Consider the following 17,236-nt stretch of genomic DNA (forward strand, 5'->3'; position numbering starts at 1 on the left):
GGTCTGGGCCGACCTCGCGGAGGCCGATGACCTCGCCACGGGGCGCCCGGTCGTCTGCCGCAACCGCATCCTCCCCATGGCTCCGGCTCGGTCGCCTCGGGCTGTTCCTGCCGGTGGCTCAACTCCCAGGGGTGGGAGTCCAGCTGCCCGCGGGAATGGCCGGCGCCGGCGCCAGCCTGCGGGCTCGTCGCGGTCGGCTCAGGCGAAAGGCGCAGCCTTGGGCTCCGGCGCTCGCCCTCGGGGTCGCCGATCTGGCGGGTGGGGCGTCACCAGCCGGACCGACAGCGGCCTCGCGCGCGCTTCCTGGAGATCTTCCGGTCCAACTTCGTCCTCCGCTGCTCTCTCCCCTGTTCCGGCTGACGCCCCGGCGACGCCCTCGTCGGTGGTCTACAAGCGGTCCCCATTCCGCCCATTCATCTCGGCCTTCGGCGCCCCCATGCCTCCTTGTCCCGGCGTCTTACCCACCTCGGCCTGGCCCCGCCATGCCCCGCCGGCGACCTCTTCCGCGGCGGCGCAGGGGGAAACCCTCGCCCCGCGATTGGTGTCCCCTGGCTGGTCCAACCGGGCCGCGCTCGTGGTGGGCCGCCCTGTGGGCCGCCTGCCCAGCGCTCCCCCTCGGGCTTTGGCTCCTGGGCCGCCACTGGTTCCGCAGGCTGCTAGACTCGCGCTGGCTGGGCCTTCTGGGCCTCCTCCCCCTCGCGGCCCAGCCCCGCCCCCGGGTGGGCCTCGGCCCGATGAGGCGGTCCATTTGGCCGCCTCTAGGGTTCCCTCGCCAGCCACTTTCTCCCGCATCGCCCGCCGCTCCCCCCGACGATGTCCCGCCTGCCGCCACCGCTAGGCCCGTCGCCCCTGCCGGCTCCCGCTCACCCTCCCCTGCTACCTCGTCGGCCATGCCCCGCGAGTGGGATGACGGGATGGGCCGCCCCAAGCTTCGGGCGAACGACCGCCGGGCTCCTCCGCGTTCGTCGCCGGATGCCCTCTGGAGGGAAGACGACCTCCGTCAGGAGCTTGACTCCCGCCCCGCCCGCCGCTCTTCCCCCCCCCCCTCGCACCGCCCGTCGGTCCCCTGCCCGCGACGACCGTCGCTCCCGGTCCCCGGCGCGCCGCTCGCCCCCCCCCCCCCCGGCTGACTCGCGGGAGCGCGGCCGATCTCTGGCCGGGGGGTCTCGACAATCCTCCCGGCGGCGGTCTTCCTTCCCGTCTCGCCTCGGGGCCGGTCTCCATCGCCCCAGTAGTAGCCCCTCTCCACCGTCACCGCCAACCCGGCCACCAACCGCTACCACCCCCCCTCCCCGCTCCCAAGCTTCGTTCCCACCGACCAATGGGGGAAACGGGAACCGGGGGCGCCAGGGCGCAAAGAAGAAGAAGAAGAAGAAGGGACCTCCCCGCCCCCCAGCTTCCACTCCCGCGGCCGGCGCGGCCACCCCACATCCGGGTTCCACTTCCGCCTCGGACGGTCCGCCTTGTTTCAACTGCGGATTGACCGGGCACTTCCAGGTGGCATGCCCCAATCCGCTGATGTGCTACCTCTGCAAGGACGTCGGCCACCCCGCGATTCTCTACCCGGACCGCCCGGTGACGGAGTAGCTTATGATGTACGGGCACGGCATCGAGGACATGGGCTTCTTCCAAATCGAGGTCCCGGAGTTGCCCCCTCCCTCCCTCTCACTCCTGGCTCTCGTGACTATCGTTGGCGAGGTCGTCGCCACCCTGATTGAGGCCGAGCTCAACCACTTGTGCAGATGCAAGTGGGATTGGCAGGTGACCTCCACTGCGGCCAACTCCTTCACGGTGATCTTCCCCGACGCTCTGAGCATGGGCTTCTGTACCCGCACCGACAATATCACCTTGGCCCTCAACGGGATTGTGGTGAACATCTCTGAGCCGAAGTGGGATCCCAAGGCCGTGGTGGTCCTCGACACGGCTTGGATCCTCATCGCCGGCCTGCCGGACATGGCCCGGTCTGAGCGCGTCATTCGCAGCATGTCCAAGCTCCTGGGCAAGGTGGTGGTGGCCGATGAGCTCTATCTCCGCAAGGAGGAGGAGGTCCGGGTCAAGGTGAAATGCCTGGACTCCTCCAAGCTCCACGCCACGATTCGGGTCTTCTTCAACGACGACGGCTACGACCTCAAGATCTGCCTCGAGCCTCCGAACCACATCTGTCGCCCCCGCTTCTCTGACGACGGCCACTTGGGGGGCGGCCCCGCTGACGACGACGGTTCCCGCCGCCGCCGGTCCCGCCACTCACGCCTCGAGGACCCTGAGGATAACAAGGACCTGTCTGAGCACTCCCGCTCCCCATCCCGCAAGCCCGCCAACCCACCTCTGGGCCGTGGCGGCTCCGGGACGGGTCGCACCCGAGTGTCGGCCACTGACCTCGCGGTGGCGCTTCGCCTGGCCTCCACGCCGGTCGCGCCCCCTTCGCCTCCATCTGAGTCGGCAAGTGACATCTCTAGTGTGGGCCTGCTCGCCATGCCGCCTTCGTCGCCGTGCTCCCCTTCCATCGTCTCCGCCCTGCACACCTCGCCGTCGGCCCCGGACCCCCCGGCCACTCTTGGTTCGACCTCCCCGGTCCCCACGGGTGGCGGTGGGGGCCTCCCCGTCGGCGCGCCGGCTCCGGCTCCCCCACCCGCGGGCGTTGCGGATGGCGACATCTTGGAGCCCGTCGCCCCGCTCCCCTCGCCGGTGGCCTCCGACGCCCACCTCGCTCTGCCATCCTCCCTGCCCGCGACGGTGGCCGTGGCCCTGTCCACTCCGACCGCCGCTCACCCTCCTCCGACGGTGGCGTACGCCAGGCGGCCCTGCTCCACATCGACGCAGGTGATGGCGTCCCGCCGCAGCGCCCGCCTCGATGCGACCCGTCCGGCGGACTCCCCGGCTCCGTCCGTCGCTGAGCGTGTAGAGCTTCGGGCGGCGGTCCGGAACCTCGAGTCAGGTGTGGCTTCCGTCCCCCCCCCCAGTTCTTCCAGTTGTTCCTTTTCTGCGCTTGAGGCTGTCCCTCTTGGCCACCTCGTCAAGGTGGCTACTGACTCGGCCATAGTTTTCAGGGGGGGTTGGTCCCCCCTAGAACAGATCACGGCCATTAGGTCTCGCGAGATCTTAGATGCAAGCTGGCTGAGACTCGGGCGCGCTTGCTCCGGCCCACCGTGGATTAGACCGCGACCCCCACGGGTTTGGGCCCTCCGGTGGCCGACGGTGTGATCCGTGGATGCACCCGCTCTCGCACTACCGCTCTCCGTGCACAAAGCGCCTCCCGTATCTTGGGGTCAAGCAGCCCCTTATGGGGGTTTAGATGCGGGCCCTTTATTGGAACATCCTCGGCTTCGGCCATGATGGCCGTCGCCACCAACTCATCGAGTACATGCGAGACGAACACATCGACATCATTGCCATCCAGGAAACCATGTGCACTGAGTTCTCCCTCCAGGAGCTCGAGTGTCTTAGTCCTCACCTCTTCGCTTGGCATTGGCTCCCTTCTAGTGGGACCACTGGCCACTCTGGCGGCATCCTGTTAGGAGTGAAGGATGCCACATTTGAGGTTGGGGGCATGGATCGGGGGGGATTCTTCGTGAGTATGGAGATCTTCGAGCGGGCCCTCAACTTCAAATGGCAGGTCGTGATTGTCTATGGTCCGGCAGACCATCGCCGCTCCCCGGCCTTCTTGGAGGAGCTTCATCTGAAGATCTCCAACTCTCTCCTCCCAGTCGTTGTGGGCGGAGACTTTAACCTCATCCGATCCCCGGATAAGAAGAATAATGACCGGATTAACCTCCCCCGGATGCAGTTATTCAATGACTGGATCGCAGAGCCGGGTCTCCGTGAGCTGGACCGGACGGGTGCCTGATTCACGTGGACAAACCGTCAGGCTGACCCGACGCGATCCGTTTTGGATCGCGTCCTAGTTTCTCCGGAATGGGAATTATCCTGCCCCCTAGCCTCGCTTCGTGCGATTACCCAGATTGGGTCTGACCATGTCCCCCTCCTCCTCTCCACTACTGACGAGTGCCCCCCACCCCACTGTGTTTCCGGTTCGAACTCTTTTGGCTCAACCAGGCCGGCTTCAGGGAGGCGATGGCCGCTCGCTGGATCTCTGCCCGCTCTTCTCCTCATCACGCCATGTCTGCAGTTGACTCGTGGCACTTCTGTGCCAAGCTTGCCCGCCAATTCATGAAAGGGTGGGGTGCAAACCTTGGTCGGGATCTCCGAGAGCGAAAAAAGGCCCTCCTGCTAGCTATTCAAGCTCTGGATGCCCGTGCTGACACGTCTGGAATCTCCCCGGATGAGTGGATGTTGCGATATGACCTTGAAGACCAGCTCTCAACCATCTACACTGATGAAGAGGCCTACTGGCATCTGCGTGGTACCCGGCGGTGGGTACTTCGGGGAGATGCCAACACCGCCTATTTCCAGGCGGTGGCGAACGGCCGCCGGCGCCGAAACTGAAGGAAATATGCCCTAGAGGCAATAATAAAGTTATTATTTATTTCCTTATATCATGATAAATGTTTATTATTCATGCTAGAATTGTATTAACCGGAAACATAATACATGTGTGAATACATAGACAAACAGAGTGTCACTAGTATGCCTCTACTTGACTAGCTCGTTAATCAAAAATGGTTATGTTTCCTAAACATGAACAAGGAGTTGTTATTTGATTAACGGGATCACATCATTAGGTGAATGATCTGATTGACATGACCCATTGCATTAGCTTAGCACCCGATCGTTTAGTATGTTGCTATTGCTTTCTTCATGACTTATACATGTTCCTATGACTATGAGATTATGCAACTCCCGTTTGCCGGAGGAACACTTTGTGTGCTACCAAACGTCACAATGTAAATGGGTGATTATAAAGGTGCTATACAGGTGTCTCCAAAGGTACATGTTGGGTTGGCGTATTTCGAGATTAGGATTTGTCACTCCGATTGTCGGAGAGGTATCTCTGGGCCCTCTCGATAATGCACATCACATAAGCCTTGCAAGCATTGCAACTAATGAGTTAGTTGCGAGATGATGTATTACGGAACGAGTAAAGAGACTTGCCGGTAACGAGATTGAACTAGGTATTGAGATACCGACGATCGAATCTCGGGCAAGTAACATACCGATGACAAAGGGAACAACGTATGTTGTTATGCGGTCTGACCGATAAATATCTTCGTAGAATATGTAGGAGCCAATATGAGCATCCAGGTTCCGCTATTGGTTATTGACCGGAGACGTGTCTCGGTCATGTCTACATTGTTCTCGAACCCGTAGGGTCCGCACGCTTAAGGTTTTGATGACACTTATATTATGAGTTTATGAGTTTTGATGTACCGAAGTTAGTTCGGAGTCCCGGATGTGATCACGGACATGACGAGGAGTCTCGAAATGGTCGAGACATAAAGATTGATATATTGGACGGCTTTATTCGGACACCGAAAGTGTTCCGGGTGATTTCGGAGAAAACTGGAGAGCCGGAGGGTTACCGGAACCCCCCCGGGAGAAGTAATGGGCCATATGGGCCTTAGTGGAGAGAGAGAGGGGCAGCCAAAGGTGGGCCGTGCGCCTCCTCCCCCCTGGTCCGAATTGGACTAGGAGAGGGGGGCGGCGCCCCCCTTTCCCTCTCCCTCCCCACTTCTTTCCCCCTCCTAGTAGGAGTCCTACTCCTACTAGGAGGAGGACTCCTCCTTGGCGCGCCATAGAGGGTCGGCCGGCCTCCTCCCCTTGATCCTTTATATACGGGGGCAAGGGGGCACCCCTTGACACACAAGTTGATCCACGTGATCATATTCTTAGCCGTGTGCGGTGCCCCCTTCCACCATAGTCATCGATAATATTGTAGCGGTGCTTAGGCGAAGCCCTGCGACGGTAGTGCATCAAGATCATCACCACGCCGTCGTGCTAACGGAACTCTTCCCCGACACTTTGCTGGATCGGAGTCCGGGGATCGTTATCGAGCTGAACATGTGCTAGAACTCGGAGGTGCCATAGTTTCGGTGCTTGACCGGTCGGGCCGTGGAGACGTACGACTACATCAACCAAACGCTTCCGTTGTCGATCTACAAGGGTACGTAGATCACACTCTCCCCTCTTGTTGCTATGCATCACCACGATCTTGCGTGTGTGTAGGATTTTTTTTGAAATTACTACGTTCCCCAACAGTGGTATCAGAGCCTAGGTTTTATATGTTGATGTTATATGCACGAGTAGAACACAAGTGAGTTGTGGGCGATATAAGTCATACTGCTTACCAGCATGTCATACTTTGGTTCAGCGGTATTGTTAGACGAAGCGGCCCGGACCGACATTACGCGTACGCTTACGCGAGACCGGTTCTCCCGACGTGCTTTGCACATAGGTGGCTTGCGGGTGACAGTTTCTCCAACTTTAGTTGAACCGAGTGTGGCTACGCCCGGTCCTTGCGAAGGTTAAAACAACACCAACTTGACAAACTATCATTGTGGTTTTGATGCGTAGGTAAGATTGGTTCTTGCTTAAGCCCGTAGCAGCCACGTAAAACTTGCAACAACAAAGTAGAGGACATCTAACTTGTTTTTGCAGAGCATGTTGTGATGTGATATGGTCAAGACATGATGCTAAATTTTATTGTATGAGATGATCATGTTTTGTAACCGAGTTACCGGCAACTGGCAGGAGCCATATGGTTGTCGCTTTATTGTATGCAATGCAATCGCGCTGTAATACTTTACTTTATCACTAAGCGGTAGCGATAGTCGTGGAAGCATAAGATTGGCGAGACGACAACGATGCTACGATGGAGATCAAGGTGTCGCGCCGGTGACGATGGTGATCACGACGGTGCTTCAAAGATGGAGATCACAAGCACAAGATGATGATGGCCATATCATATCACTTATATTGATTGCATGTGATGTTTATCTTTTATGCATCTTATCTTGCTTTGATTGACGGTAGCATTATAAGATGATCTCTCACTAATTATCAAGAAGTGTTCTCCCTGAGTATGCACCGTTGCGAAAGTTCTTCGTGCTGAGACACCACGTGATGATCGGGTGTGATAGGATCTACATTCAAATACAACGGGTGCAAAACAGTTGCACACGCGGAATACTCAGGTTATACTTGACGAGCCAAGCATATACAGATATGGCCTCGGAACACGGAGACCGAAAGGTCGAGCGTGAATCATATAGTAGATATGATCAACATAGTGATGTTCACCAATGAAACTACTCCATCTCACGTGATGATCGGACATGGTTTAGTTGATTTGGATCACGTAATCACTTAGAGGATTAGAGGGATGTCTATCTAAGTGGGAGTTCCTTAAGTAAATTAATTGAACATAAATTTATCATGAAACTTAGTACCTGATAGTATCTTGCTTGTTTATGCTTGATTGTAGATAGATGGCTCGTGCTGTTGTTCCGTTGAATTTTAATGCGTTCCTTGAGAAAGCAAAGTTGAAAGATGATGGTAGCAATTACACGGACTGGGTCCGTAACTTGAGGATTATCCTCATTGCTGCACAGAAGAATTACGTCCTGGAAGCACCGCTGGGTGCCAGGCCTGCTGCTGGTGCAACACCAGATGTTATGAACGTCTGGCAGAGCAAAGCTGATGACTACTCGATAGTTCAGTGTGCCATGCTTTACGGCTTAGAATCGGGACTTCAACGACGTTTTGAACGTCATGCAGCATATGAGATGTTTCAGGAGTTGAAGTTAATATTTCAAGCAAATGCCCGGATTGAGAGATATGAAGTCTCCAATAAGTTCTATAGCTGCAAGATGGAGGAGAACAGTTCTGTCAGTGAGCATATACTCAAAATGTCTGGGTATAATAATCACTTGATTCAATTGGGAGTTAATCTTCCATATGATTGCGTCATTGACAGAATTCTCCAATCACTGCTACCAAGCTACAAGAGCTTCGTGATGAACTATAATATGCAAGGGATGAATAAGACTATTCCCGAGCTCTTCACAATGCTAAAAGCTGCAAGATGGAGGAGAACAGTTCTATTAGTGAGCATATACTCAAAATGTCTGGGTATAATAATCACTTGATTCAATTGGGAGTTAATCTTCCAGATGATTGCGTCATTGACAGAATTCTCCAATCTCGATAGTAGTGACACACATATTCATAGTGTTGAAGCCAAAAGATGCAGAGTTGATAATGATAGTGCAACTTATTTGTGGCACTGCCGTTTAGGTCATATCGGTGTAAAGCGCATGAAGAAACTCCATACTGATGGACTTTTGGAACCACTTGATTATGAATCACTTGGTACTTGCGAACCGTGCCTCATGGGCAAGATGACTAAAACACCGTTCTCCGGTACTATGGAGAGAGCAACAGATTTGTTGGAAATCATACATACAGATGTATGTGGTCCGATGAATATTGAGGCTCGTGGCGGATATCGTTATTTTCTCACCTTCACAGATGACTTAAGCAGATATGGGTATATCTACTTAATGAAACATAAGTCTGAAACGTTTGAAAAGTTCAAAGAATTTCAGAGTGAAGTTGAAAATCATCGTAACAAGAAAATAAAGTTTCTACGATATGATCGTGGAGGAGAATATTTGATTTACGAGTTTGGTGTACATTTGAAACAATGCGGAATAGTTTCGCAACTCACGCCACCTGGAACACCACAGCGCAATGGTGTGTCCGAACGTCGTAATCGTACTTTACTAGATATGGTGCGATCTATGATGTCTCTTACTGATTTACCGCCATCGTTTTGGGGTTATGCTTTGGAGACGGCCGCATTCACGTTAAATAGGGCACCATCAAAATCCGTTGAGACGACGCCTTATGAACTATGGTTTGGCAAGAAACCAAAGTTGCCATTTCTGAAAGTTTGGGGCTGCGATGCTTATGTGAAAAAGCTTCAACCTGATAAGCTCGAATCCAAATCGGAGAAGTGTGTCTTCATAGGATATCCAAAGGAGACTATTGGATACACCTTCTATCACAGATACGAAGGCAAGACTTTTGTTGCTAAGTTTGGAAACTTTCTGGAGAAGGAGTTTCTCTCGAAAGAAGTGAGTGGGAGGAAAGTAGAACTTGACGAGGTAACTGTACCTGCTCCCTTATTGGAAAGTAGTGCATCACAGAAAACTGTTTCAGTGACACCTACACCAGTCAGTGAGGAAGCTAATGATGATGATCATGAAACTTCAGAACAAGATACTACTGAACCTCGTAGATCAACCAGAGTGAGATCCGCGCCAGAGTGGTACAGTAATCATGTTCTGGAAGTCATGCTACTAGATCATGATGAACCTACGAACTATGAAGAAGTGATGGTGAGCCCAGATTCCGCAAAATGGCTTGAAGCCATGAAATCTGAGATGGGATCCATGTATGAGAACAAAGTATGGACTTTGGTTGACTTGCCCGATGATCGGCAAGCAATTGAGAATAAATGGATCTTCAAGAAGAAGACTGACGCTGACGGTAATATTACTGTCTACAAAGCTCGACTTGTCACAAAAGGTTTTCGGCAAGTTCAAGGAATTGACTACGATGAGACCTTCTCACCCGTAGCGATGCTTAAGTCTGTCCGAATCATGTTAGCAATTGCCGCATTTTATGATTATGAAATTTGGCATATGGATGTCAAAATTGCATTCCTGAATGGATTTCTGGAAGAAGAGTTGTATATGATGCAAATAGAAGGTTTTGTTGACCCAAAGGGAGCTAACAAAGTGTGCAAGCTCCAGCGATCCATTTATGGACTGGTGCAAGCCTCTCGGAGTTGGAATAAACGCTTTGATAGTGTGATCAAAGCATTTGGTTTTATACAGACTTTTGGAGAAGCCTGTATTTACAAGAAAGTGAGTGGGAGCTCTGTAGCATTTCTGATATTATATGTGGATGACATATTACTAATTGGAAATGATATAGAATTTCTGGATAGCATAAAGCGATACTTGAATAAGAGTTTTTCAATGAAAGACCTCGGTGAAGCTGCTTACATATTAGGCATTAAGATCTATAGAGATAGATCAAGACGCTTAATTGGACTTTCACAAAGCACATACCTTGACAAAGTTTTGAAGAAGTTCAAAATGGATCAAGCAAAGAAAGGGTTCTTGCCTATGTTACAAGGTGTGAAGTTGAGCAAGACTCAATGCCCGACCACTGCAGAAGATAGAGAGAAAATGAAAGATGTTCCCTATGCTTCAGCCATAGGCTCTATCATGTATGCAATGCTGTGTACCAGACCTGATGTGTGCCTTGCTATAAGTCTAGCGGGGAGGTACCAAAGTGATCCAGGAGTGGATCACTGGACAGCGGTCAAGAACATCCTGAAATACCTGAAAAGGACTAAGGATATGTTTCTCATATATGGAGGTGACAAAGAGCTCATCGTAAAAGGTTACGTTGATGCAAGCTTTGACACTGATCCGGACGATTCTAAATCGCAAACCGGATATGTGTTTACATTAAACGGTGGAGCTGTCAGTTGGTGCAGTTCTAAACAAAGCGTTGTAGCGGGATCTACATGTGAAGCGGAGTACATAGCTGCTTTGGAAGCAGCAAATGAAGGAGTCTGGATGAAGGAGTTCATATCCGATCTAGGTGTCATACCTAGTGCATCAGGTCCAATGAAAATCTTTTGTGACAATACTGGTGCAATTGCCTTGGCAAAGGAATCCAGATTTCACAAGAGAACCAAGCACATCAAGAGACGCTTCAATTCCATCCGGGATCTAGTCCAGGTGGGAGACATTGAGATTTGCAAGATACATACGGATCTGAATGTTGCAGACCCGTTGACTAAGCCTCTTCCACGAGCAAAACATGATCAGCACCAAGGCTCCATGGGTGTTAGAATCATTACTGTGTAATCTAGATTATTGACTCTAGTGCAAGTGGGAGACTAAAGGAAATATGCCCTAGAGGCAATAATAAAGTTATTATTTATTTCCTTATATCATGATAAATGTTTATTATTCATGCTAGAATTGTATTAACCGGAAACATAATACATGTGTGAATACATAGACAAACAGAATGTCACTAGTATGCCTCTACTTGACTAGCTCGTTAATCAAAGATGGTTATGTTTCCTAAACATGAACAAGGAGTTGTTATTTGATTAACGGGATCACATCATTAGGTGAATGATCTGATTGACATGACCCATTCCATTAGCTTAGCACCCGATCGTTTAGTATGTTGCTATTGCTTTCTTCATGACTTATACATGTTCCTATGACTATGAGATTATGCAACTCCCATTTGCAGGAGGAACACTTTGTGTGCTACCAAACGTCACAACTTAAATAGGTGATTATAAAGGTTCTCTACAGGTGTCTCCAAAGGTAGATGTTGGGTTGGCGTATTTCGAGACTAGGATTTGTCACTCCGTTGTCGGAGAGGTATCTCTGGGCCCTCTCGGTAATGCACATCACATAAGCCTTGCAAGCATTGCAACTAATGAGTTAGTTGTGAGATGATGTATTACGGAACGAGTAAAGAGACTTGTCGGTAACGAGATTGAACTAGGTATTGAGATACCGACGATCGAATCTCGGGCAAGTAACATACCGATGACAAAGGGAACAACGTATGTTGTTATGCGGTCTGGCCAATAAAGATCTTCATAGAATATGTAGGAGCTAATATGAGCATCCAGGTTCCGCTATTAGTTATTGACCGGAGACGTGTCTCGGTCATGTCTACATTGTTCTCGAACCCGTACGGTCCGCACACTTAAGGTTTCGATGACAGTTATATTATGAGTTTATGAGTTTTGATGTACCGAAGTTAGTTCGGAGTCCCGGATGTGATCACGGACATGACGAGGAGTCTCGAAATGGTCGAGACATAAAGATTGATATATTGGACGGCTTTATTCGGACACTGAAAGTGTTCCGGGTGATTTCGGAGAAAACAGGAGAGCCGGAGGGTTACCGGAACCCCCCCGGGAGAAGTAATGGGCCATATGGGCCTTAGTGGAGAGAGAGAGGGGCAGCCAAAGGTGGGTCACGCGCCTCCTCCCCCCTGGTCCGTATTGGACTAGGAGAGGGGGGCGACGCCCCCCTTTCCCTCTCCCTCCCCACTTCTTTCCCCCTCCTAGTAGGAGTCCTACTCCTACTAGGAGGAGGACTCCTCCTTGGCGCGCCATAGAGGGCCGACCGGCCTCCTCCCCTTGATCCTTTATATACTGGGGCAAGGGGGCACCCCTTGACACACAAGTTGATCCACGTGATCATATTCTTAGCCGTGTGTGGTGCCCCCTTCCACCATAGTCCTCGATAATATTGTAGCGGTGCTTAGGCGAAGCCCTGCGACGGTAGTGCATCAAGATCGTCACCACGCCGTCGTGCTGACGGAACTCTTCCCCGACACTTTGCTAGATCGGAGTCCGGGGATCGTCATCGAGCTGAACGTGTGCTAGAACTCGGAGGTGCCGTAGTTTCGGTGCTTGATCGGTCGGGCCATGGAGACGTACGACTACATCAACCAAACGCTTCCGTTGTCGATCTACAAGGGTACGTAGATCACACTCTCCCCTCTCGTTGCTATGCATCACCATGATCTTGCGTGTGCGTAGGAATTTTTTTGAAATTACTACGTTCCCCAACAGAAACTCCATCCACTGCCTTTGGGATGGAGATACACCTCTTGTTCGCCCCTCGGCCATTCGTACCCATGTAGATGGCTTTTACAAGGACCTATTTACCCCCACCCCTCGGGGTGGGGCTAGTCTCGCCCCTGACATTTGGTCGGGTGCTCATTTGGTCTCTGATGCGGCCAATGCTGCTTTAGTGGCCCCCTTCATCCAGGACGAGGTTCTCACGGCTATTAAAGGAATGAACCCCTCCTTGGCCCCGGGTCCGGATGGCCTGCCAGTAACGTTCTTTAAGACGTTCTGGCCGACCATCAAGCCGGAGGTCATGGCCCTGTTCGAGGAATTCTTCTTGGGCTCTATGGATCTTGGGTGCCTCAACTATGGCATCATGACCCTCATCCCCAAGGTCCCGGGCGCCTCCGACATCCGCCAATTTCGGCCAATCACCATGATCAATGTGATATTCCGGATCCTGGCCAAAGGGTACGCCAATAGGGTGACCCTGCTCGCGGACGCGATTACCCACCCGAATCAATCCGCCTTCATACAAGGTCGATTTATTCTGGATGGGGTTCTGCTCTTCCACGAAGTCCTCCATGAGGTACGACTAAAACACCATCGGGCGGTGTTTCTGAAGCTTGACTTTCACAAGGCCTATGACACGGTCCACTGGCCCTTCTTGCGGGAAGTGTTGCTTCGCAAGGGCTTCTATGACCGGTGGGTGACTAGGGTCATGCAACTTGTCTCATGTGGACGGATCGCTGTGAACATCAACGGGGACATCGGGCCCTACTTCCCCACCCTCTGTGGGGTTCGTTAGGGCGACCCTTTCTCGCCGTTTCTGTTGAACATGGTGGTTGATGCCTTGGCATCCATCCTTGATAAGGCCAAGGATGCTGGCCATATTCGCGGCGTCGTCCCTCACCTAGTCGGAGGGGGAGGGGTCTCCCTCCTCCAATACACGGACGATACCATAATTATGGTGGAGGGCACCGCCCAAGACATTGCTAACCTAAAGTTCCTCCTCCTGTGCTTCCAACAAATGTTGGGCCTAACCATCAACTTTGATAAGAGCGAAGTGATGGTTCTCGGGTTCCCCCCTGAGGAAGCACAGTCCATAGCGGACCGACTTAATTGTTGGTTGGGTTATTTCCCCACGACATACTTGGGGATCCCCATTAGTGACTCACGCCTCACTGTGGCGGACCTCCGCCCCACGGTGACCCCTATGCAACATCGGTTGAACCCTGGAAAGGGCGTTGGCTGTCGAAGGCTGCTCATGTGATCCTTATCAACTCTTCGCTTGCTAGCCTTCTGTGGTTCCTCATAAGCTTCTATAGCCTCCATGAGACCCTCCATCAGGAGATCGCCAAGTACTAATCCAGATTCTTTGGGCTGGGAAGGGGGATAAGCAGAAGTACCATATGGTTAGCTGGCCCGATATCTGCAAACCCAAGGACCATGGAGGTCTTGGGATCCTGTCCTCCCGCCGCATGAACATAGCCCTCCTGACTCGTTGGCTCTGGCGCATTTCCAATGGCGATGGAGGTCTCTGGCTCACCATCATCCAGAACAAGTATCTTCGAGGACAGCCCCTTGCTTTCTGTCAACGCTCGGGCGGCTCCCAGTTCTGGCAGGCCGTCGTCCAGCTGCTTCCGGTGCTTCGTATTGGCACATCCATAGCGGTTGGTACCGGGTCATCGATCCTGTTCTGGTTCGATCGGTGGATTGTCGACTCTCCCTTGGCCGCGCGATTTCCTGCGCTCTTCACAATTGCAGTTGACCCTCATATCTCTGTCGAGACGGCCCTTATTGACTTAGGGTGCCTCGCCTTCCGTCGACCCTTCGGCCCCCCTGAAGTAGCCGCTTGGGACGCCCTAATGCAGGACATTGCCCTTCTCCCTATGGACGGCGTTGGCTCCCCGGATGTCACATCTTGGTGGCTTGAGCCCTCCGACTGCTTCTCCACCAAATCCCTCTACGCGGCCATCGCCCCCTCGACGGCCCCCGAGCCCTTTAGTTTGATTTGGGATATCCGCCTGCCCCTGAAGATCAGGATCTTCATGTGGCAATGGATTCGCGGCCGCCTCCAACTGACGTGGAGGTCCGTAAGCGTAATGGACCTGGGAACGGGATGTGCCCCTTGTGCGACACGGTGGAGGATGCTAACCACATCTTCTTCTCGTGCTCTATGGCTCAATTCCTTTGGTCCTGCTTCCGCGAGACGGTTGGGGGCCAGTGGTGTAACACCAACTTCCCTGACCTGCTTGCGGAAATCCATTCCTCCCCCCTCGCTACCACCATATCAGATGGCTCTGCGTTGGGGTCCTTGCCTAGACACTCTGGACCGTTCGCAATAAGCTTGTCATTCAGAAGGTCCCTCTTCGACGTGCTACTGACGCCATCTTTAAAATGTGTGGATACTTGCAGCTCTGGCGGCCGCTTAGCCGCCCCCAGGATCGGGACGTCATCAACAACATCATCGTCGACCTTCGCTTGATGGCCTTCAGCTTGGCGCCCCCGCTCCCCCCGCCACCCCCGGAGCCAGACTAGATGTTGTGCCGCACCTTTCGTGTGTGTGCCTTTTTTCCTTTTCAGGGCTTGTTGAGTTGTGCCCTCAGCATTAACCCTATTTGACTACTTGCTATGTTAGACCTCTGTCTCTGTGTGTGTGTTGGCGAACCTTGTTGGATGTTTGGCTTTATCTATAAAGCGGGGCGAAAGCCTTTTTCGGTAAGATCACAGTTGGTCGTCACACTCACACTTCCATCGGTTTCCGTAGGTCGTTTCACTCAAACTTCCATCAGTTTCCCGAAGATCATGGTAGGTCGCCATACTCACTCTTCCATCAGTTTCTCGAAAATCATAGTAGGTCGCTACACTCACTCTCTTGTGTCGGATTTTGGTTGGTTAGTACTGTCCATCCTTAACTTTAGGACTTGTTTGGTTTCAATAAGTCATCTGACTTATAAGTCAGGTGACTTAAAACCAATGATTTATAAGTCACGTTTGTTTGGTTGTCATCTGATCACACATTTTCACCTTGTTTTTAATGTAAAGATGATGGAACCCACGCAAAAAAGGGTAACTTATAAGTTTTAAGTTAGGGTGGAACAACTTATGACTTATAAGTTGGGATGATTTATAAATTGGGTCCGTTTAACAAAATAAATCATTTTTTTCACTTTTCAACATATAAGTTGATGACTTATTTGAAATCAAACAAGGCCTTAGTCTCTTAGTCTTCGTTGCTGCTTGCTTTCCATGCACTGATATGCAGCCCTCTCTCCCGGTACACGAACGTGGTGCAGCTGCCTCATAAATCAGCCGCTATTGTTAGGCTCGAGAACTGTCGCAGAGAATAAATTCCATTTATGGGCATCACTTTCTCGATGGTCCGATCTAGGGAGTAGCACTATACAACCATTAAACAAGTGTTACTGGTACTAAGCGTGCGGCCGAGGGCCTGGATACGGACGGAGACGTGCCGCTAGCACATGCTATAAACAATCGGCATTGCTAAATTTCAGTAGACTGTGACTTAAGCGGTAGATACTAGTATAGTATATTTGTAAGATCATACGTGAAGATTCATATATTTTTTTTGCGAACAAGATTCATAAGATTCATATTTTTTTTTATTATTTTATTAATATGTTGTGTCATTTGTTAAGTCCCAATCGACTGAGGTCTAACCACACCTATATATAATATTTTCTTCGTCTTAAAATATAATAAGATCATTTTTACAGAGGGAATAGTATTTTGTTGACGAAGAAGAGAGGAGTCCCACGGTATGCACAGGGTGCGTCGTACCACTTCGTTGTGCCGTGAAATTTCCGCTGTTTGGCGTCGCAGTGGATTGCCGCTCCAGTTTGATGCAGCGTCTATTTTTCTCCTTCCCAGTTGTACTCCTACAACTGATGCTGAAACCAGTTGAACCAGCGGCACCGAGTGAACGCCCCGTCGTTTTTCTAATAGAAGGAATATATTACGCCATCATCGAGTAGCTTTGCGGATGCACCCAACCAAAGTACATCAAAAAAGGCCAACATACAATTCAACAAACAACACTAACATGCATCAACGATGGCAACCATGGGTAATATAATAGATGCTCCAACAACGACGAACGACATACAAATGTTGTTGTGCCTCGACCCGACGACTAAGGCCAGATCGTGGGTTTTCAGCTCCGAAATCAGTCTGGATAAACTTTATGCAATTTCTTCAACAGAGAAACATCACGCACACTATTGTCACGTCTGACTAATGAAGGTCGTATTTAGAGTTTTAACCCTGAACCTCAATCTCCTGCACTCAAAGAGCACAACCTAGTGACATCGCCATGTACTATCACCACATGTCGACCCATCATCACAAAGCCGCGCATGGGCATAGTAATGATAAGGGCCTAGCCACACAATTAGGACCATGTCCACGCGATACAGTACATTGTAATAGCCCAAGATTAGCACTTTCCTTAGAAATTAATTGTGCATCATGATCATCGCATAAGAATTTCATGAGCCATCATTTCATTTTATTTGGAAATGAATATTTAATTAACCCTCAAAATATTTCAAAAGGAAAATGCTAAAATTAATGCCAAATGTGGAACGTACATTTTTAAACCCTAGATAATCTACGTAGAGCCACTTA

General features: G+C 51.3%; 1 pseudogene; it reads left to right on the forward strand.

The window, feature by feature from the left end:
• Positions 1-1,593: 1,593 nt before the first annotated feature.
• Positions 1,594-15,201, forward strand: LOC123191703 (uncharacterized; annotated as a pseudogene).
• The last annotated feature ends 2,035 nt before the right edge of the window (positions 15,202-17,236 follow it).

Source organism: Triticum aestivum, chromosome 2A (genome assembly GCF_018294505.1).
Source record: "Triticum aestivum cultivar Chinese Spring chromosome 2A, IWGSC CS RefSeq v2.1, whole genome shotgun sequence".
Classification (NCBI taxonomy): Eukaryota; Viridiplantae; Streptophyta; class Magnoliopsida; order Poales; family Poaceae; genus Triticum; species Triticum aestivum.